The 8,103-nt window shown below is 46.0% G+C and overlaps 1 pseudogene across 1 annotated transcript; it reads right to left on the bottom strand.

Moving 5' to 3' along the window:
- Nucleotides 1-246: 246 nt before the first annotated feature.
- Nucleotides 247-6,641, bottom strand: LOC107321458 (uncharacterized; annotated as a pseudogene). Its single transcript, XR_014945860.1, has 6 exons — nucleotides 5,621-6,641; nucleotides 3,883-4,224; nucleotides 2,630-2,701; nucleotides 2,423-2,522; nucleotides 2,090-2,210; nucleotides 247-824 (listed from the first exon to the last, which is right to left on the bottom strand). The product of XR_014945860.1 is annotated as an uncharacterized LOC107321458 (transcript).
- Between the last annotated feature and the right edge of the window lie 1,462 nt (nucleotides 6,642-8,103).

Below are 8,103 nucleotides of genomic sequence, written 5' to 3'. Positions count from 1 at the left end.
AGTTAGTCCACCCATGACTACCAGGCCAAACGTCATCTACTTACAAGCTGGTCCACCTCTATGCTTGCTGGCTCTCGTACCTGCACACCCACACTCACCCAAGACACCACACACAGATTCTGACCCTGGCCAGTCTGGTGGGTGGTTTGCTTTATGTGGGTGTTTCTAGTCCCCAGCACCATGGTCTCAGCTCAGCTGCTGTCACTAGACCTCATACACAAAAGCACATCAAATATAGAGTTAAGCTACTAGGAAATAGAAAGTCATTTAATAAGAAAACATATATTGTCTCCCGCTGCATCCCATCTCATTTCCCATACCCACATAAAACAATGACCCATGCATTTAAAAGATGCTTTAGTAGATGTTTATCTTGACAGTATACACACTTGACTTCTGGGACAGAAGGACTGCTGAGACAGCTCCAGGAGGTCCTCTATAGGCTGTCTCTTCCTCTGAGCCCGTAGCTTGGATTCCTCACATGCATGAAGTCCTTGGTGATCCTCTGGACTTCTAGCAAGAGGGCTTTGGTGGGCTGATTTCTCTCCTGTACTGGGCCAAGTAGCCAGGGCAGGGCACAATTCAGACTCCTCACATTCCTCTGTGTCACTGTTGTTCTTCAGGAGAGTGCAGAGCAGCTCATCATTGCTCAACTTATATCACTCATTTTGGGGTATGTTGTGGCTGGTACTGTTGAGGCTGCCAGCTTCCTCTGAAAACACGAGCCTCTTGTTTCTCTTCCAGGTTTTTCTTTTTTTGTTCTCTTCCAGATTTCTCCTCCGATTTCGTAGCCTTTTGCGATGTGAAGATCCTGGATTCTGCCTCTGTAAGAGAGTCAGCACAATAATTAAAAATGACCATTATCATGAAGACAAGAAAACAAAAGGGCTCCTGTTCACAGCGCTGGTGTGGTGTTGCACCCCTAAGCCACTCTGTGATCTCTGCATAAGCCACTGGTAAAATTTTGCTTTTACTCAAGCATACTGTGTTGATGCTCAGGCACTCCCTGAACATACCTGGAACGGCTGCTCCTTCAACTGTGGCCTGATCTAAGAGGTACCAAACTGTGCAACCTGGGAGCACAGGAACTGGACAACTGGGAGAAGATTCCAGGATTGCCTCATCTGCATTGTGGCCAGAATGGAAAGTTTTCTGACTAAAGGCAGTTATCTCAAGGTCCTGCTGTTAAGTGCTTCCTAAGCAACACCTTGAGCTCTTGAGGAACCTCTGCTTGCTGTGATCTTTGATCTCCACCAGAGTTGGGACAGGCTACTTTAGAGATTCAACACTGAAGAAGTAGAGTCCCTTTTGGGATAGATCTCATTATTCACTGAGAGATAATGAATGGGATGCCCAGTAATTCAACCACACCTCAGAATACTCTGCATGAAAATTTCAGATGAACCTTGTCATTCTCAAACCCTTAACTAAGATGGTCCGCATCAAAAGAGGGTCAGTCAGCAGGAAGATGAAAGTGATTATCCCCCTCCATCCTCACGAAGCCCTAGCAAGAGTATAGTATCCAGGCTTGGGGCCCCCAACGCAGGTAAGAGTTGAGCTTTTGGAAAGGATGAAGATTTACAGAGGGCTGCAGCACTTTATGAAAATAGGCTGAAGAATCTGGGCTTGTTCAGTCTGGAGAAATGACAGCTCCAGCAACACCTCACTGAGGCCTTCCAATTTAAAGGAAGATTATAAACAAGATGGAAATAAACTTGGTATATGTATAGATATTGACAGGAAAAAAAGGAATGGTTTTAAACTAAAAGAGAGATTCAGATTAGATTTTAAGGGGAAAATTTTTCATTGTGAAGGTGGACAGACACTGCAACAGGTTACCCAGAGAAGCTGTGCATGTCCCATCCCTGGAATCATTCAAGGCATGGTTGGATGAGATGCTGGGCAGCTTGGTCTAGTGGGTCTCCACCCATGATAGAGTGGTGTAACTGGGTGGTCTTCAAGAACACTTTCAACACAAGACATTCTATGATTCTATCTCAACAGATAGTTTTGCCATGTTCCTCGCAATAACTATCCAAGACTTCTGAAAGATTTGGAGAATTGCTGGAAGTGCTGGCATTGGCATTACCTCATTTTGATAAGCACGGTCTTGGATATTTGGCATTGTCAGGCTAATGGACTGCTCACACACATCCTCCTGTAAGCCTTTCTCCTTTTCAGGTGTGCGATGTGCTCTGTGTTCCTGCAGTCTGAAAGAAAAACAAACAAACAACACAAATTCATCAAATAATACTTAGAAATCTCACATTTAGAGTGATTCTTGTTTCCTTAAATCTAGTGTTTCCACCTGGGTGAGTTTCCAGTGCAAGTATATAAAAACAACAACAGAAAGAGAAAGGCAAAATGCAACGAGAACACAGATAAGCCATGTTATTCACAAGACAATGAAAATCACTCTTACTTTCTCCAGTTTGTTATGATTAGCCACATAATGAGAAGTATCAAGGTTGCTAAGACAGCACCTATGAAGAACACCACAAGGTCTATTCTCTTCTGAATACCTACAAAGAGACACAAAGCATGAAGGAGTGTCAGTATATTCCTCCTGTCCTCTTCCACAGGTTGTGACTAAACTGAAACATTAATCATTTTACTTTTAAATAAATACCAGAAATACCACTTGTATTGGGGGAACCCACATCCATCTTTTTGACCTCTGGGTTGCTCGTGTTTCTGCTTTCTGTAAAAGGAAGTTTTATAATTAGGGAAGATTTTCATCATTCCTGAGTGATGTCCTATGAGACCCTCTATGAGAAAGACTGCTCCCCAGTATTCAACAGCAAGGGACTACACTGCTAGTACACTCCAGCTGGGGATGCTGCTTGATCATCATCCCTAAATAAGAGATTATGTATAAATAGAAACATACAGAGAGGTTCCCTGTGCAACCTGATTTAGGGAGCCTCCTTAGACAGGTGGATTGGACTTGATGATTTATGGAGGTCTCTTCCAACCCCTACAATTCTGTGATCCTGTCATTCCTACATAACTAATATACACATATACACACACATCATACAGCCACAGAAGTACTATAGGTAAGGAACCTTCTGTATGGTTTCAAATCAAGAAATATTCATCCCACATAATGTCATCACTCACAGAAAAGATCTCTAATGAGACCAGACTTTACGACAAGTTGCACTACTATAATTGCACACGCCACTGCTGATCTAGACAGCAACCAAACAATGGGGAAATCACACACAACATGTTGATATTTTTGTTTCCTGGGAGCTGGGTAGCAGGGTCACTACTGATACTGATTTCTAAAGCACTCCCTGCTTCAAGCTGTACTTCTCCATGCAAACTCAGCCTTGACTTTTGATTGTGAGCTGAAATTACTTCATTTTACTTCACAAGCCAAGGCATAGAAGAAGCTAGCAGAGAAGGTGCATCTGTTTGCCACTGACACTGTTCCATTTGGGTTTCATATGTGGTGTATTTTCGGGGGCTTGACCAGGACTTCATCATCCAAATGGGTGATATCAAGGGAGGCTTTCCTGTTGCTGAGCAGACAGCAGTGAGAAAATCTTTAATAGCCAAACGGTACTCAGGTTCCTCTGTTAGCACCAAAATCAATGAGAGAAGACGTTTATTACACTCAGTGGTGAGTAAGTGGTCAAAGCTGGACAGGTCAGCCTTCTGTACTAGGGTTCTTAACCAAAAGCATCCCCTGGCTTAATTACCTTCACTACAACTATGGACTGGGGAGGTCATTCTGGAGAACAGGCACCAAGCACATGCTGCTGTGTTGCAAATTTGACACGGATGGAGGAGGATAATATTTCACCTGCCCTCTGACTCCATCAGACCTGTGCTGCGTGCCAGAAAGCGAGAAGCTGCTAGTGGAAAACTTACTCTGGATTTTGAGGCATAGATATTGGCTGCTGAAAGAGCCATGAGGGAACACACTGAAGATGCATCTGTAACAGGATGCATCCTCAAAAGTGAGATTTTGCAGAGTGATGGCTGAGGTGTTCAGGGCTGCTACAGTGAGACGTGCCTTCCTCTGAAATGATTCTTGCAGTCGCAGCCCATGGGTTTGATTGTAAGTTGCTATGTTCCAGACAGAAGATCCGTTTATCTTCTGCCAAGTTACTTGAAAGACATCCAAAGGGAGCAAGAAGTCACAAGAGAAATTTGCCTCTTGACCGATGGTTGCTTCAGTAATGCTTTCACACTTCACTGCTTCCTCCAAACCTAGAAACAAACCAGAACACAGAATCAGAGGGAGAGAAGAAATGTGACTTACGTGGGAAAAGCTGTTGTCCCTTGAAGCATTGTGTCTTGTAAAGTGCTGAAACACCATTGAAAATCCACAGAGGCTGCTTGGAGACGCTAAGACACCTTTGTTTACAGGTGGCCATCACTCAATTAGTCTGTGTTGTGCATTTCCTAGCCATGAAGTAGTGCTTTGGCGAGGAGAAAGAGATAAGGGATCAACTGATGGGAATGTCAGCATGGGTCCTGCCTTGCTGAAAGACATTTGGGGTACAGCAGCAAATTCACAAGAGTGATCAGTATGCTCTGGCAGCCAGGAAGGCCAAGTGTACTCTGGAGTGCATCAGACTCAGCACAGGAAGCTGGGCAGGGGAAGGAACTGTCCTGCTCAACTCTGTGCTGTGCAGCCTCACCTAGAGCACTGCACGCAATGAATGCCACAATGTAGGAAGGACATAGAACTATTAGACAGTGTCCAAAGGTAGGCTAAAATATAGTGAAGGGTCAGGAGGGCGAGACATATGAGGAGTGAGAGAGGTCCCCTGGTTGGTTCAGCCCAGAAGGCTGAAGGGAAAGCTTCATGGCAGCTGCATCCCCTCATGAGGGAAATGGAGGGCAGCGCTGAGCTCTGCTCTCTGTGACAGGGACAGAGTCCAAGGGAAAGGCACAGAGCTGTGCCAGGGGAGGGGCAGATGGGGGTCAGGGACAGGTGCTGCAACAGAGAGCAGTGGGCACAGCCTCAAGCTGCCAGAGTTCAAGAAGCTCTCAGACATAGGGTTTGGACTTGGGGTGATCCTGTGTGGAGACAAATGTTGGAATCACTGATCATTATGAGTACTTTCCAAGTCAGGGTATTCTATGATTCTGTGCATTTATGCTTCCCCATTCACGCAGTTGGGGCAAGGTGTATTAGGGAAAAAAAAAAAAAAAAAACACACCAAGAAGTTGAGACTTGGATCATCTACCAACTCCCTGTGTGTGGTCCCTATATGTGGCCCCAGACACTTAGGGCCATCACCCACCCTGAAGCTGGGTGTGAAACAGGGACACTATCCATCCTGCCTCAGCCACCTCACTGCCCACATCCCACTGATGCCAAAATATTGCCCCAAACAGCTCTGGGTTGTCCTGTAAAGTCCCACTAAAATGGCTCTTTTTCCAGAGAACAACCCTGTGCCCCGCACGACGGCATCCATAAAGGTTCAGGGTGCCACAGCCTGTTCAAAAAGAAACACGCATTGCCCAGAGATGTGAACTGAAAACACAAAGCTGTGGTGCTAAGGAGCTCGGCTTAGCCTCTGAAATCCTCCACGCGCCCAGGAAGGCTGCTCACGCTCCAGAAAGCCTCTGTGGGGGAAAGAGCGTTCCTACTTACCCCTGGCAGTTTCCAGCCAGCAGCTTTGGCAGAGCAGCAGCAGCAGACAGAGCACAGCCCAGCAGTCCTGCAGCAGCATTGAGGGGCCAAGTGTGTACCCCAAAACGTGCCACTTCTGCCACCATCCGTTGGATGGAGGCTGGCCCACAGGTTTTGTGGCTTTTTCAAATGACTCCTATCCCAGGAGACCAGTCATCAAGCACTTCCTTGCACTTCATTCTGCTTGGTCAATCATTAATCCCACCTGTGAATCATTGCTCCCACCTGTGCTGCTCACATTACTGGCGTAGCTATGCAGATTTGTTCCCCAGACAGCAATGACTCTCAGGCATAGAAATAACCAACAACCCCTAAAAAGAAGCAGGAATGCTTGGGGTTCCTCACAGGCCTGTCAGAGACACACTAGAAAGCTCAGCCGTCACAAGAGCTCGTGCCTTGCAAGGTGTAACTGTTCTGAGTAATGCAGGTGGCTGGTGGCCAGAGAGAGTACAGCAGCTCCCAGTTTTTCACTGCTTTGGGAAGAAGTGAAGAAAGGCACTACACAAAGGTTACTGCCCAGATGCTCACTGAGCACCATGCTGGGCACCAACCCTGCAGTCCCCAGAGAGATCCAGCAGCAAGGACTTACAGGAAGAAGAGGAGTTGGATACTCCCTGCACATTGACAACAACATAAAGAAGGTAATAAACATCCAAAAGATTATTGACAAGAAAAACTCACTCATATGGAAACCTGAAGTCTGTTAGGAAACACTGAGACAATCACTACCAAAGAGCCCTCTCTAAAAGATGCTGCCTTAGTGGTGGTCAGCCCTTACATGAGGTCTAGAGGAGGTGGAGTCAAGCTCCACCCCTCCCAGGAGCACAGCTCAATTACTCTCACCTGTGCTCCCACAGCTCACACAACACTTGCCTCAGCTGATTAATCAGAGGTTCAGGCTGTGATTACCAACTTTCCATACACTCCTCCACCACGGAGGCAGCATAGAGGCAGCCAGAAAGTCCACTGCTTTGCTCCAACCTGTAAACCAAAGCCAAGAACACAAGCTGCATTATGAAAGAAGTCTGTAGAGGGCAGGTTTGGCTGAAGATTCCCCTCCCCGAGTCTGTCTGTGTCCAATGCAATTCCACAGACCTAAAGCCAGCAGTGATGTAGGCTTGTGCTCAGGGATGGAAACAAGGATTTCGCCGTTCAGCCACACAGCTCTTAGCCACACAGTAACCCAGCAGGGAGACCATGCACCCGGATGGTTTCTGGTTGTATTTGCAGGATAGTGACCTCTGTGCTTGATGAATTTGTTCTGGACTTGTCTTTATGAAAGGGAAAAGCCTATCTCACATGCATATCTTTCTGCAAAGCGATTTCTATAAAACTTCTGTGTTCATCTCTGCTATTTAGGAATTCGGTGCTTCCAATAGACAGTTGAGCACTTGCATGGGATTTGCTTAAATTATACTTTTATGGTGAGTCTCCCAGAAGCATTTGGCAGCATTAGATGCCATTTGGTTATACCAATCAGAGCTACAACTACAAATCACATATGTCCAAGATTACCACATTAATTTATCTGCTTGGTCACAGTGATGGTTTGGATAAATAAATAAATAAAAGCATTAAACTCTTCATCAGGAAAAGCCAAGCTGAAGCCTCCACTTGTAACCCACGTGACAACCAAATTCAAGGCCAACAGGAGCAGCATGTGTCTTCCAGAAGGCAGGAAATAGCTGCCCTTTAAATGCAAAGTGGTATGTGGTTGAAACATGACTTGAAATTTTGCTAAAGCTCCCTGAATTGAAAAAAACAGCTGCAGAAAATCCAGATCCCTCACAAGATCATCCATGGCCCTCAACAACCATAACAGAACTTGTCAGGTTTTTGGCACCCTAGATGCTTTCCCAGGTTCCAGCAGACATCCAGAAATGATACTTCTCCTTGTGATTCCACACTTGCCTTAGCAAACCTTCCATTCATCACAATCTCAGAACAGACTTAGGAGCATGTCCTCATTGCTTCCTGGGTATACACTCTCACCTTGCAAGATTCTTTGCAAGTTTTCCAGGGCTTCAAGGCAGGACTGAAACCAAGTTCCCTGTTGATTACTTTGCCTTTCAGTGACCAGTCAGAGTCCTCTGCTGCACAGTCTCTGTTCATTCCACTCTGTGATGCTGTGGCTGCACTTCCTTACTTGACTATCTTCCATGACCCTGAGGGAGGTCATCCGCTGCTGGAGAGAGAACTGCAGATGTCTAACCAGCCAGTCCTGCTGTTTACATGAGCGTATCAGGCTGCTGTGGGAAGTCCATTTCTGATCCCAGAAGAAGCACAAGGCCTAACACGTGAACACTGGCCCAAAGCAGGAACCTGGAAGGCAGCAGTGTAGCACGTAGGTTTTTGTCTGTGGCCCTGGATACCACTTACCTGGAAAAGGATTAACTATCTTCTTTGTACTTTGGATGTTCAAGATAGCCAAGCTTTCAGGTTGG

This window comes from Coturnix japonica, chromosome 1, assembly GCF_054131305.1.
Source record: "Coturnix japonica strain WE chromosome 1, WE-NBRP24, whole genome shotgun sequence".
Lineage (NCBI taxonomy): Eukaryota > Metazoa > Chordata > Aves > Galliformes > Phasianidae > Coturnix > Coturnix japonica.
The sequence above is the reverse complement of the archived record's forward strand: the minus strand, read 5'-3'. Positions and strand labels throughout refer to the sequence as shown.